This window comes from Canis lupus, chromosome 3 (assembly GCF_003254725.2).
Source record: "Canis lupus dingo isolate Sandy chromosome 3, ASM325472v2, whole genome shotgun sequence".
Taxonomy (NCBI): domain Eukaryota; kingdom Metazoa; phylum Chordata; class Mammalia; order Carnivora; family Canidae; genus Canis; species Canis lupus.
The window spans coordinates 69045359-69060415 of record NC_064245.1 but is presented as its reverse complement, the minus strand read 5'-3'; the positions used below and the strand labels follow the sequence as shown (position 1 = coordinate 69060415).

Here is a 15057-nt window from a genome sequence, read left to right as displayed (position 1 = left end):
TCAGAATTAGAGAAGGTGTGCCAGGCAAATGCAGTGCCATCTGCAGAGAAATGAAGATGTCAGAATAGGTAGTGTTCCCGAGAGGCTTTGCCCAGATCGGTGGGACCACGAGGGTCAGCAACTTGGATGTTGATAGTATATGGAAAAGAACTTGGGAAGATCCACTGGGTTTTGATCGTTAGGGACCATGCATGACAAAGGATGGGCTTTCGGCTTCAGCTATGTGATCCTGGACCAGGAAGGGCAATGAAAGTTGATAAAAGCCAGACTAAGCTCCAGGTGCTCAGACGTCCTGTGTGTGACTTCACAGCTGCTCGCCTCACCGCCTCACCTTCTGCTTCTAGTGAGTGGTAACAGGGAAAGGGGAGGGAGCTGTGGGCTCTCATCCGCTGACAATCCTCTCTGGATGTGGTGTAGACTATCTAGTGCTTGGCCTCTTTGAACATTGTCTCTTCATAGAGGTGGGGAAAAGGGCTTGAACCTTTATCCCTAAAACACAGTCCCGTACTGGACGTTGAAGAATGCTCCTCAGTCCCCATGCTGTCATTAACTGGCTGTGTGACCTTGTAGGAATAGGTGGCGTCTCCTCACTTATAAATGCTAATGCCCACATCTTTCTTTTATTGTGTTGTTCTAAGCATGAAATCAATTGATGAATCTGAAAATGTTTTGCAAACTATAAGGTGTTATGGAAAGATGCTTAGGCAATTAGTTGTATAACAAAGTAAAGCCTGTAGGTTGCTTTAACATCCACCGTGTTATATTTGGCTATCTAGGGTTATGTTGACATTGATTTTCGGATATTAATATTCAGAGGAATTAAATTACTTGATTATGGTCACTCAGGACAGATTCGCACCCCCTTCCTCACATTAGGGCCACCCACCATTTAAATGTGTTGCTTATACACTCACTTCATTTCTTCGAGTGCATCAGAGAGCAGTGTTGAGATGGAAAAAGGAAGACAATTTTTATGGAGGGTCCATTCTGTGCCTGGCTCCTGGCCAGCTTTAGGTACAGAGTGAAGGAATCACAGGGTGCAGGATGGTCCCCTGCAAGGCTTACTGCCTTGGATCTGAGGCCTGGGGAGGTGGCCAGGGAAGACACTGCTTTCCAGCCTCACTTGGCACTCACTGTGTAGTCTTGAGCAATGCATTGAAATGTTCTGCCTCAGTTTTTCACCTGAGAAATGATCAGGTTGGTCCAAATAGGTCCTTTGTAGCTCAAAGATTCTGTAAAATAGTTCTTTCTTTTTTTTTTTTTTTTTAAAAACAAAACTATAGCTCTTCCATATTTGGTAACACAAATAGTCTTAAAAAAGTTGGATGTATGTAATTATGTTTCTCCCATTTTATTGTCTTCTCTGGTCAAGCTTCCTCCAGAGCAACATTGCAGAGGCTTTGCCAAAGCGCTCACATGAAGGACATCAGGAATGGACAGGGTAGGGACTGGGGAGGAACCCCTTAACTTTTGCCTTGTCCTTAAACCTTTGTGAATTATTTGATCTGTAACAGCTTGTATTATAAAATCTTAACAAGAGTTCAAAAAAGATATTACTAGCAGCTTTCAAGATATGTGAACAGCCTACTGTATAAAAAGAATTTTAAAATGTCATGAAAGGAGTCCAAACTTTCTAGCATTTAAAAAGCAAAATTTGGGGTCTTAGTGACCCACAACAAGCCATCCAAGTAATGGCATGATGTAATGGATGGCACTTTACTTATTTCTTTAAATTCTTTTTTTTAAGATTTTATTTATTTATTCCTGAGAGACACACACACACAGAGAGAGAGAGAGACAGAGACACAGGCAGAGGGAGAAGCAGGCTCCATGCAGGGAGCCTGACATGTAACTCAATCCTGGGACTCCAGGATCACACCCTGGGCCAAAGGTGGCGCTAAACCGCTGAGCCACCCAGCGATCCCTGGATGGCACTTTATGAGGCAAACAGCTCTTTGCTTTATTCAGAGCGCCTAAGACCTGTCCCAGAATGCTCTAGTTCTATCTGATCTCAGTCACTTTGTAGAGGATGTCATGAGAATGAGATACGGCGAGTCAGACAGAAAGAATTTCATGTCCATAGGCTTCATGAAGGTGATATATTATAAAAAATGAGCATCTGTATGTGATGAACACCAAACACCTGTTAGGTGTCCCTGCCCCACCATGGTAACCCTGTATGGTCCATATTATCATTCTTGTTTTATACAAAACTAAACTGACATTCACAGAAGTTAAGTAACACACCCTACGTTGCATGTACAATAAGCTGGTGCTGCAAACCATTCCCCTTGGTGCTTTCTAGTTATATGTTGGGACAGCAATCTACCTGCTGTCAGCCTCAGTTTGCTTATCTATAAGGTGGGGGTAACCCAAGAGCTATGGTAGGGCTCTTGTGAGGATATCCATAGGATATCTGAGATATGGAAGGATAGTGATTGAGGCTAAGTTGAACTTTAAGATTAAATGTCCTTCATGATTTTTAGGTTTTAGTCTTCAGAAATGAGAAGCACTTCCCTGCCATTCATGACCACTGGTGGGGCAAACATGGGTTCTCACATCTGTCTGCCCTTCAGAATTACCTGGGGAGCTTTAACAAATATTGATGCCCTAGAAAGTTTGATCCGGTTGTTGTGGGGTGTAGTTCAGGTATTGATATTTTTAAAAATGCCCCAGGTATTTTGATGGCGATGGTGGCAGAAGGAAGTGGACATGAAAGCTTCCCTTCTGAGCTCTATCTGCTTGGTGCCATTCACTGGCATTTTCACATTCCTGAGTGAAGTGTCACAGGAGCGCACTTCCACCTGCCTTGCTGTCCTGGGATCATCCTAAATGGAAATTCAGTCACATCAGTGCTTATAAAGAATCCTCTACATGCTTAGAGTTATTTCTAAGTTAATTTTCAGTGAGATGTGTAAAGCAAATCCATCACGTCCAAACACTGATGCCATAGTTAACAGTGGGAAAGGCTTCTAATCTCACCAAGCAGCAATTCCTCTGTCAGGTCTTATCTATGGGCAATGAGTGAGTAAAACTCAGGCTCCCACATCTGTCCTTTGGGCTTGGATTTGTTCATGTGTTCTGTGAATGTTTATTGAGGTTCTACTATGCGGTGGGCACCATCCATCTAAATACGAGGAATTAGAGACCACAGAGCAAAGCCCTGCCTCACAACACTGGTTTGTTTTCTCCATGGTGCTGTAAGCGATTGTACAGAGTGAAATTAAATATGTATCTGTAAATAATAGAGGAACACACAGTGGTATTGGAATGCGGAGGAAGGCATGCCCAGAGGGGTCCAGACAGCTCCTACAGGGTCAGTGGAAGATTTCCTTACTCGTTCCTCTATTGCTCCTTATGAGTCACCCTGAGCCCTACTTAGGGCATAATAATGGAAATAAGGGGGAGACCCCTGCAGGCCATCAAGGGACTTCTGGAACTAGAGATTGTCCAAGATGAAAGAGCATCATTGGATGCTTGCTTTTCTTGCCTTACTCAGCAACCAGGAGAGGCTGCAAGGTGTAGCCAGGGAGAAAATCTCATGTGTTTGCACATTTATTTTTTATAGGAATTGGGGCATTTCTTTCAGTTTCTCTTCCTAGTTAGCCATAGAAACAAAGCCTAAGCATGGCTTTTGTGATCAAAGAGAAATGATCCTCAGGTGCCATCTGTCAGCCACAGCAGGGTCCTTGGTCCAAATGGCACTAATATGGCCAGGGCTGGCTCTGCGGTGGGATGCTGGCAGAAGCACATGAGGTTCTTGAGAAGAGACTACACTCTGCCTGCAGGGGCCCACAGTCAGGGAGGGGCCAGGCGGGAGATCCTGGGGCCGTGGGGAGTCCTCAGGGAGAGGCCACCTCTTTTCACGATGACTGTTTATTTCTCCAACAAGGAGAGATGTCAACTGTATTAAACGTTAGATGCCAGTGCAAATCTAATCCTAAATGCTAACCAACATGGGCACTATAATTGCCTGACTATGTACCAGGTTCCAAAGCCTCGACAAAAGAAACAATACACTTTTAATTAATTTTGACTTAGAAATCTGTGCTTTCATTTCACTGATAGAGTTCTCATGAGATTTACAGACACCTAAGGCTCTGAAGCTCTTTGGGATCCAAAATGAAGCCCAGTTTGAGAAACACTACTATATCCTCTGCTGCCTCCCATTAAAACTCAATCCACTGCTCTCAAGCATAAAGAAGACCCTATCAAAGAGAGGTGCACAGCATGGCTGGGATCCTGAGATTAGGGGTGGGGGTCCCTGCCCTAAGCATCCATTTTGGCCACATAACCCTACAATTTTGGAGGATCAGATGGTCCCAATTATTATATTCAATTAGCTTACTAAATACTTTGTGGGTTGAAATCATTTTTTAAAGAAGATAATGGATTTGATGGTTAAAACACATTAATATTTCAGAAAACTATTAAAATAAAGAAAGCAAGGTCCTATAGATAGGCGTTGGTTTAGGATTCCCAAAGAACACACATTAGATTTGTGCTTTAAAACCAGGATGGCTGCTTCTGAGCTTGAAACCGCCTGGGGTCTCAGTGAATATGTTAGGAAGGAGAGACTTGTTTTATAAATGGATTGGATTTGGGTGCGGATCTTAATCCAAAAATAATTAATACCCTTATGGTACCATAAGCAGTTTAAACAATTGGAAATATGTAAAGCAACAAATCACATTTCCTTTATCCTGGAGAACTCTTGTTTTCCATTGGGAATTCACCAGTGCTACCAAACAGAGCTTGCAAAGAGACATGTTATCATAAATATTTCTGCTGCATTTCACCTGAGCCCTGATCCGAAATTAATATTTTATGAAGGAAAAACAATGCTTTTACAGTGAAGAATAGTTTTTTTTTTTACTCTCAAATATTTCTCACTCATTCTTTGAAGATAAGGCTTATAAACATGCTAGCCTCTTTATTTCAAAGGTTAAGAAACATCATGCTAGTTAAATGACAGTGTGCCTGAACAGACACAAGAAATGGAAGAAGCAAACTATGAACTGCTGAGGAGAATAGGAGAGACAGTCAAGAAGGTGCAATGTAGCTCTGCAGCTAAAACTGGGTCAAGGCTGGAGAGGAGGGTCCGAATTAGGGCTTAATGCTTTTTCTCATTAAACCACGAAAACAGGAAAAGAACCCAGCGTAAAGTGCATACAGTACACATCTGATTCTCTACATAGTCACATCCGACAGATTCCAAATGATGGATGTCACTTTGAGTTGAGGCGGGGAAAGAGGGGGGTACCGTGTGAGTATTTTGAGGCAGAGGGCCAGGGAGTGCACACGGGTGTCTGTGTGTGCACGCTTGCATATGCTTTTAGCAAACATATTGAAATATCTGACTTCTCAGATGCAGGTGTTTATTAATTTGGTCACAATTATATACGATTTTCTTCTGTTTTCACACAAAAAATGAGAAAATTACATCTTAGAGGTGCTCAGACTTAGAGGAAGCTGTATGCTGATTGGATTTCTATTTCTGTACCCTGGTCAGAGCAATCAGCTACATTTAATTAAGTATAACATTTAATTTTATTGGATTTCCAACAAATGGAGGCATTTGGAGTCAAATGGATTGTTATTATAGATTTTTTTTTTCGAGGAACATGGGAGACTGCTTTCCTAGTTTTTCTGCTATTAAGTACAGGAATATTTAAAAAAAAAAGATTTTGCAACTGTCTTGGTAACAAGTTACTTCCCTTAAGTATCTCAAGACGAGGCGATGTGCACCTGCATCCATTTTTTTTTAAAATGATTTTGAAAACACCCTTAATGATATGATGCAATCTATAGATTTTGGAACATATCTCTCCTGGTGCATTTTATTTTCAAAAGACATCTCCTTTTCTCTTCTGCAGAAGGGATTTCCCTCCTTCTGTGGTAGGAATTTTCTCTTTCCTCTCTTTTTCCCCCCAATTTTGTAGTAAATAGTCTCTTGCTTTATCCTTTTTCTCACTCACTCATGCTGTTTCCTCACAACCATCTCTTCCTTCTGTCCTTTCCTTCATCTGTCTCCTTCTCCTCTTTCACCTCCTTCTCTCCTGTCCTTCCCTCTTCCTGCTCTCTTATCATTGAAGTGGTTTTATTGCTCAGATAAAACTAGACTGTAGCAAAAACAAAACGTAGATTATCGAGAGCCTGATCAGATGTTTCCATATTATTTTTTAAAGGTGTACTTATTTGCCTCAACCCATTTGAATTTGGCTCTCATAAATCATGGCAGGAGCACACTGATTAGGGCTGGTACTGCCAGGCCCTTATCTGTCTATCTATCCATCCATCTATCATCTATTTGTCATCATCTGCCATAATTTACAGGCCGGCCCTGGAGATAGGTCCAGTGACCCTACCTCCCTCACTAACATCCAAAGGCTGATGGTGAAAGTACTGTCATTCTTGAAATAGTCATTTATTAACCACCTGCTTAATAATGCTGGTCATTTTCAGAGGATCTGTTTCATAGTAAGGTGGGTCTTAAAGAAATTTGAGAGCATCTTTAAATCCAAAGATGGGGGATGAAAAGCCAGGTAATCTAATAGGCACTGGGCTGAGAGTAATGTAATCAACAACAACAATAATAATAATAACACTGTCTGCTGAATGCCAGAACCCTATGTAGGACACCCTGTTTACTTTAGATTTCATCCTACGGCAACAATCCAAATGACCCAGATTTTTCAATATCGAACAATTCTGTCATTTTGTTCAGCAAGAGTCCTCTTGAGCCAAATCTGTCTAGTGAACAAATGCACAGTATGGATTCAGATGAGGTCACTGCTTCCTTTGAAACTTCAAGTGCATTTAGAACTTAACCCCTGAATTGAGCTTCCTCCATATAATTAACTCTTTCATTGCCCCTCCTTTTATTCAGAATCACTCACTGGGCAAGATGGGAAGCAAGTCTTTAAGCCCAGGTATGGTGAACTATATAGAGCACTGTGCAACTTGACTCTGTTTCTCTAACTGGAAAAAAGGGGTTATAAACACTTACCCTCCTTTGATCATAGGATGGGTTTGAAGGCCAAGTGGGCTGATGGCAGTGAAAGTATCTTGTCAACTATAAACGGTTATGCAGTCTAGCTCGACAAGTAACTATTGACCAATTTCTAAATTTATCAGTACCGTGAAGGACAGTGAGGATTTGAAATTGGCAAGGAAACTACTCTAAAAGAACTTCTATGATTTTTAATTAAATATAAATAATTTCAGAGAATCTATACATTTGAGAAGTTGCAAGATATTACCAAAGCTTTGAAAGATGAATGATTAAAATAAATATGAAAATGATGAGATTAGCTTTCTGGAGATATCACCTTAAAATAGGACTTCTTTAGGTCAAAATTCTTAAAGAGAGAAAAGAGGCCAAAGAATCTAATAAAAGCTTGCCTGAATGTCAATTAATGGTGCTAAAAATGATAATATAGCCATTATCCTTTACTTTGCTCTTAATAATTTCCATGCACTATAGTGCATACGTAATTTTTATATACCACATCTCATTCCTCCCCACACATCCAGAAGGGTATTGCAATTCCATCTTATGAAGGATAACTTGGGATTCGAAGAGGTTAGATAACTTGCCTGAAATCATTCTACTAGGAAGTAGCAGTCTGAATCCAAACCCAGGTTATTTATTTCTCAAAAAGTGGGTGGAGCCGTGAAGTAGGAAGTGCTTGGGAACAGAAGTCGGAGTTTGGGATAGGGAAGTGTTCTAACAGGGAATGCCCATAGAGATGAAGCTCATCAGGAGATCCCTGGACAGGTCCTGGAGTAAGGGGGATGTGATCTATGGCCATCATAAGTAGTCATGGGGCAGACTGGCTCCTGGGTGCCTATCAAGACATCAGACCATCAATAGCTCAGTGAGTCGAGTGATTGTAATGACATAGCTCTGATTTTGTTTTCAGAAAACTACCTTCCAGCAATAATTTGGTGTCCTGCATAGATTGGTCTATTGGAAAGGAACTTACAACCCGAATACACTTTTAATACTTGAACCCTATCTATCACATAAGATAGATATATGGGTCAGAATGCCAGGATGAGATAACATCCCTGAATCCCATCAACTTTGAATGCCTTGGATGAAATCTGCAAAGCCAATGATTAAATATGGGTCCACAAGGATTCCACAAAGCCTTAACCCTCTCAGAGGTTAGGCCTGGGCCATTAGGCACCCCTCATATTTATCTCACACTAAGTTCTAAAGAAAACCCACCATAATGGAAGGCTGCGTCTTCGAACACATGGATATTGACTTTCCATGTCATGTTCAGATCTTTTGACTCCTCTTGGTTTAGATGGCAGGTAGCTATACACAGTGCCATTTCAGCACAGTAAACTTCTATTTTTCATGCTTAAATCTTTGGGAAATAATCTTTCAATTAGTATCGCCAATGAAATAAAATAACCAAGATCAAACACCAGTTTTACTATTTCTCATGGTCTATCTGAGAATCCTAAAATGCTTTGTTTAGTTTGAAGGAAAGTGATGCTATGAGCGTGACCCTGAACACGTTCAGGAGAAGAATGGATGAAGCATCTCACATGAAGTAGTAGCTTAGGATTCAGGTAGACCCAGGTCCCATTTCTGGCTTTCCCTGTTAATCACTGTATGAAATGGACAATGTAGGGAATCTCTCTGAACCTCAGCATTCTCTTGTAGAGAGGAAGAATAAATAAATCTACTAAAAATAGAGTAAACCATCATGATGATTCTTAAAGTATTCCATTCACAAAAGTAACAAAAGAAACAAAACCCACAAAGTATATTCCCACAATGATTTTTTCCCCACAATTCTGTTTTTTATGGTAATTTTTCTTTCTTAAGTTACTGATACTGAACTTATCTAAACAGACTTATTTCTTACACTTATTGATAATTCACAACATCACTGGACATTTTGTTTCAATCTGCAAAAATCTTAAACCTAATTTAGATTCCAGCAGTTACCTCTGTTTAATGATGTAACCCCTCTAAGTGCTGTATTTTTCTCACGCTAGAATGCGTAGGCATAGCCTGGAGGAACTGTCCAGACAGAACTCAGGTCTTGGTAGACCTTAGCAGTTGTCTGCAATGGTGCCTATAACTACTTTTTAAAAGTTATTATTGAAGTATAGTTGACATATGAATATAATGACTTTATGTAGTGGTGTTCATAAAAAGATACTTCTAGAGCAAGCTCTACTACTCACTGTGTGACCTTGGCAGCGACACTGCATAGAGGCCGTTTGTCCATTTCCTGAATGTCATTTCTGTGTCAGACACTGTCTGTACATTTGCTTCTCATTTTCACACCTAAAGTATATTATTTTACCCAGCTTTGAGTTACACACACCAGCAACAGCTGACAGAAGCTCAGAGAGGCTAAGCCACTTACCCAAAGACACACATGTCACACGTCACATTCACATACAGTTTTGACTGACCTCAAAGCTCCTTCTCTATCTATTTAACTTCTCTGAGTTTTAGTGGCAACATCTTTTAAATGACCCGATGTCATCCTGCCTACTTATTTATTTATTTTTTTAATAAATTTATTTTTTATTGGTGTTCAATTTGCCAACATATAGAATAACACCCAGTGCTCATCCCATTAAGTGCCCCACTCAGTGCCCGTCACCCAGTCACCTCCACCCCCCACCCACCTCCCCTTCTACTTATTTCACTCAGCATAATACCCTCCAGTTCCATCCACGTTGAAACAAATGGTGGGTATTTGTCGTTTCTAATATCCTGCCTACTTATTTAAGGCTACTTTAAGGTTATGCAACTGTGATATATTACTATTGTCTAGTGAGATGACTAAAATCAAATATTCATATATTTATATGTATTAATAAGTTCTATGTGATTATGGGCATGTTTTAGGAATAAGGTTAGTGTTGATTTGGGGTGAGGAAAGTAATGATGAGTGAGTCAACATTTATTGAGTGCTTACTAAGTGTTAAATATATATCATATTTCATTTAATACAAATAGTTTATTATCGAAGCTAAATAGTTTGTCCGTGCAAGTGTTAAGTGATCTTGGTCCATTTTAAAGATGCAGGAATCGAGGATTGGAGGAGCTAAAGTAATATGTCTGATCCAAATGGCAGAGTTTGGATTCTGACCAACTTGTCAGATGTTAAATCCCACTGTCTTTCCAGGACAGCACCTGACTCATGGCAGAGTGAGCTAGAAATAGGGTCCCTTGATGCTAAGGCCAGCGCTGGCCAGATGGTACAGAAAAGTGTAATCTTTGGTTTTAGAATGGTCTTGCTCATGGAGTCATCTGAGAAGGCTCCTTGGAGAGAAGAAAGAGAAATATCACTATTAGATATTTCTAACACTACTCCAGGAACAGTTTCAAGATGAACCCTAGGAAGCTGCCAAAAAACACCATTCCTCTCAGTCAGCTCAGGAGCAATCAGGGTACTTTTGAATTCTCTTAAGACAGTAGTGGCTGGACAACCTTGAACATTTACTCGGACCACTCAAGTTCTTCTGTAAACCGAGGAGAATATTACCTAACTCTCAAGGTGGGGTATGAGGATCAAGTGAGTTATTACACACAGACTGGCCAGCAAGAGACAGAGTTGTAAATGCCAGTTGCCTTTCCTCCTTCTCTGGGGCATATTTTATCTTAAGTTTCTCAGAGGCTTTCTGAAATTGTGTCATTTCTCTGGCAGACCTCCAATTGGCCTGACCTACTGCTGTCTTCCTGAGTTTTGAAATAACCATTCCCTATGGTTTGAGGGAGCCTCAGGGATCAACAGCATGGAGCAACATGATCGAGGGTCTACAATACAATAGAGATAAAGAGGATAATCAGATAAGTAACATTGGTACACAATAAAAAAGTCAGTATTGATAAATTATGGCCATGTCAATATCTTGTAAAGCAAACAGACCTTGATTACACTCTCTTTTCTGTCTCACTCATTTAGATTTTGTTTGTTTTCTCCAAGAAAAACCTGGCAGAGATGCCTCCTGGCATCTTGGAGGGCAAGCATTGTACCCACCTTCACTCTTACATTTGAGCTCCTCATCCTTGTGAGTGAGAGGATGGTCAGCATGATTCCAAAGTCACCCCAAACCAGAAAGGAAACGATTTCAATTTAGAATATTAAAAAATATATATCCACAGGGGCTTCAGGAGTTAACTTCTACTTTCAATGACCTATTTTGAAATGAGGCTGCCTTTCTAGGGGGCTGTCCTAATGAAGGTCAGCCAAGAAAGCCAGCAACCAGCCTGGCCTTTAGATTTTAGTAGCAAACAGTCAGGGGGTCCAAGCTCCAGGATGAGAAGATTGAAAACATCTAGTCTTTTAATTTTTAATGGGTAGGTATCTTGATTCTTTCTTCCAACAGAATGAAGGGATCTTTAAAAAGTGAGTTAAGGGAGCTGGCTTTCTTTATGCTGTTCAATGCTTTAAAGAAGGCCCAGCATTGGACATTATAAAAACTTTTTTTGCTTGGTGTCAGCTCTTTCTTAATGATCATTCATGCCAGTGAGATGCCCACCCAGATGGACCTGGCCTACTTAGTTTACCTGAAGAGCATGGACGTGCACAAGGTCCCGTGCTGAGATGTTGGTCTTCTGCGAGGAGCCCCTGTGGCAGCATTGCAGAGAACTCCAGGAGCCAGTAATCCGTAAGACAGTGAATTATTCTCAATGCTAAACAGTGTCCTTTAGCAAAAAGCTCCTCCTAGGTCTGTTTTAGGCTTGGTTTCCTGTGAAATGTGACCACAGATTAGGGTGTAGGACCTGTGTGTGGGTAGGACTTCCTCTTCAGTTGAAGTGCAGTATGTGAAGCCATCGGAGGCTAAGGTCTTCCAACCCAAAAGAGTGTCCTTAAAGACACATGGAGTCCCTCAGTGGCCCTTCACAATTACTAGAATATGCTAAAACAGATTTCTGAGCAACATTCAAGCATAAAAGATGGATTTTGCTAGTCCTTTTCACATGTACACTGAAACTAATTAATTATCTATCCTATGACTTGATGTTACCAGTGGCATCCTGAGACCACAAGACACATGAACTACATCCCTCAGGTACAACAGAGGGAGCACGAGAAATGCCTGGCTCTTATTCCTGTTGTACTAATTGTTAGTTTTATGATCTTGGACAATTTGCCGTTTCTCAACTAGCTTCCATGTTTATGATTGAGGGATAAAATTTTATATTTTAGAGCTGTTCCAAGAAATGAACAAAATAATGTACATGAAGACATGTACCAAGGTTTGGAGCACATGTTAGGTGCTCAGCATATTTAATTTCTCTCTGCCTTCCTTCTGGTTCATTTCAGCTGGAAGCAAGATCTTGCAAGTGCCTGGTGTAATCCGGCACTCGACACTTGACCTTCTGGTTTTATAGAAATTGACATTGAATTCTTTCTCTTTTTAAAAAAGATTTTATTTATTCATTCATGAGACACACACACACACACACACACACACACAGAGGCAGAAACACAGGCAGAGGGAAAAGCAGGCTCCATGCAGGGAGCCCGACGTGGGACTCGATCCTGGGTCTCTAGGATCACGTCCTGGGCTAAAGGCGGCACTAAACCGCTTGAGCCACCCAGGCTGCCCAAATTGATGTTGAATTCTACAATAAATCCCAACATCATTTAAAATAAACTCAAAGGTAGAAGTGTGTCTCTTCTTGGGTATATAAATCGGGTTTTGACTTAATATATACCCCAAAGGTAATGTTAAACTAAGCACTCATTAAATGTTAATTACGTGCCAAGAATGGTGTTAAGCACTTTGTAGGCATTATCCTACTAAATCTTACTGATAATAATGTGAGGAAAAGACATTTAAACCCCTTTTGTGATTGTGAAAACTGAAATTTAGGGAAATTCAAGTAATTTATTCACTTTATCAATTAGCTTCTGATGCACCAGGGGCTTAAAATAGTAGCCATTTTCTTGAGTTCACAATTGCATGGCTCATTTGGTCTGGGCCTGTGTTAGTTTCCTAGGGCTGCACAGCAAAGTTCTGCAAAGTGGGCGGCTAAAGCAACACAAATGCATTGCCTCCCAGTTCTGGAGACCAGAAGTCTGAATCAAGGTGTTGGCAGGATTCGTTCCTTCCAGGCCTCTGTTCCTTCCTTGTAGATGGTGGTCGTCATCTTCATGTTGAATTCTTCTTGTGCTTGTACATTTCCCTTTCTTATAAGGATACCAGTCACACAGAAGTAGAGTCCACCCTAATGATCTCATTTTTACTTGATTACCTTTTGAAGACCCTGTCTTCAGATAAGGTCACATTCTGAGGTGCTAGAGGTTAGGATTTTAACATACGAATTTGGTTGTGGGAGGCACAATTCAACCCATAGCAATACCTGATTATCTGGTCTTTGCTGGTTGGCTAGAAGGCAGCTGGAGAATGTGAGGTCCTTACATTGATTGTTTCTGTTGGTTAGCAGGAGGTCAGCCAGATGCCTCAGTTCTCCACTTGACTTGTTATCATCCAGCAGGTTAACTCAGGCTCAAATACGTGGTAGTTGCAGGGGTCTGGTGCAGCAGAGAGGGAAAGTCTCAAGGCTCAAATCTTTTCCAAGTCTCTGCTTGCATCCTGTTTATTATGGTCCCATTAGCCAAAGCAAATCCCATGGGCAAGTCCAGAATGAATGTGGGGGAAAATCACCCAAGGGGTAGGTACAGGGAAAGTAGTTACTGTGGCCTTCTTTGGGAAATAATCTAATACCCATGTTGGAATCTAGTTCGCAGCTGGACCACAATGGGAACTTAAACCCTGATGATATGAAAACCCCCTGCTTTTTACCAAAGAAGAATTGAATATAGTTTGGTATAGCAAGAATGTTGTTAATAGTGTAGATGGTATTCTACTCTGAGGGCTTGGGGAGGACTGACTCCCCTCAGGATGAGGTGATTTTAAAGGTCTTTAATGATGAGTTAGAATTTGTTGGACCAAAAGAGGGGAAGGGGGGCAGGGGAGAAGACATGAAGGAAAGAAGGCAGGAGAAAAAGAAGGAAGGAAGGGAGGGAGGGAGGGAGGAAGAATGGAAAGAGGTAGGGAAAGAAGCAGAAGGGGAAGAAGGGGGAGAAAAAGTCAAGGAGAATGTTCTGGGCCAAGGTGACTGTATATCTAAATGCCAGGGTGGAAGAGACAGCATATGTAGCTCACTGGAAGAAACTAAAAAAACAAAGGTGACTGAGAGGCAGAGACAACAAAGAGGGCATAGTGCAGAAGCAGCTAGAAAGACTGGCTGTGTTCTCTGAGTATGAGCCAGCTACCCACAAATTCCCATCCACATCTCCCTTTTTCTTGCTGTGCACCTTACATCCCCAGGGAGAGGACTAACTCACAGTCATCTTTGATTTGGATGATGATTTATTTTATGTTAATTGATTCATGAATTCTTATCTCCTGCCCACCACATTCTACACCCCACCTCCATAGTTTATTGGGTCCATGGATCCTGAGTCAACCTGGCGGATGTTGGGAAAATCCAGAGGAGTTTGGGTTTTAATGGCCAGATCAAAATTACTGATACGTGTCACTGAAAGTCTACCTGGCTTTGGGCCAAGGACTTGTCTCATATGCAAATTGGTGATGATAATATTTACCGTGAGGATTACATTGCTTGTCTCCTACAAAGTGTCTAGTGCTGTGCCTGGCATCTAATTGATATTCATCCCTTGTTTTTTTCTGGAGTGCTTTTGCAATGCCACTAATGCATTATAGAAGGCCACCAGAAACACTGCCTGATGGATAAGTGATCTACAACATCTGTGGACAAAGGATGCAGTGTATGGACTGAGCTGCCTATGGGTCTGAATGGGATATTTCTGTCAATACTTGACACAGTGAGTTTGTCTCTGTGGATTTCACTATCTGGTTAGTCCACTCAGGGTATGAAGACCTTGGGTAGATTGTATGGAAGAATCACAGGAAAAAAAAAAAACAGATAAACACATACACACACAAAACACAAAGCAGGACTTTCAAGACCTAATCATGTTCAAGGACCACAGTTCCTAGGATGAAGGGAAAGAAAGGTTTTACTGGCTCTTGCAG

General features: G+C 41.1%; 1 protein-coding gene and 1 long non-coding RNA gene across 3 annotated transcripts in view; one reads left to right on the top strand and one right to left on the bottom strand.

The window, feature by feature from the left end:
• The window catches only part of CLNK (cytokine dependent hematopoietic cell linker), a 207991-nt gene that overhangs the window by 149097 nt on the left and 43837 nt on the right, over positions 1-15057 (bottom strand). Inside the window, exon 1 of one of the 2 annotated variants that reach the window (XM_025437777.3) lies at positions 11555-11754. The exons of the other annotated variant lie outside the window; for it this stretch is intronic. The gene's annotated coding sequence lies outside the window, so the exon portion shown is untranslated. Of the gene's footprint in view, positions 1-11554; positions 11755-15057 lie in introns of those variants that run through there. 2 annotated transcript variants of the gene reach the window in all.
• LOC112653551 (uncharacterized) overlaps positions 1366-15057 on the top strand; it is a 28371-nt gene continuing 14679 nt past the window's right edge. The window contains exons 1-3 of the long non-coding RNA XR_003132270.3: positions 1366-1441; positions 10692-11655; positions 14695-14846. This is a non-coding gene — a long non-coding RNA (uncharacterized LOC112653551). The remainder of the gene's footprint in view (positions 1442-10691; positions 11656-14694; positions 14847-15057) is intronic.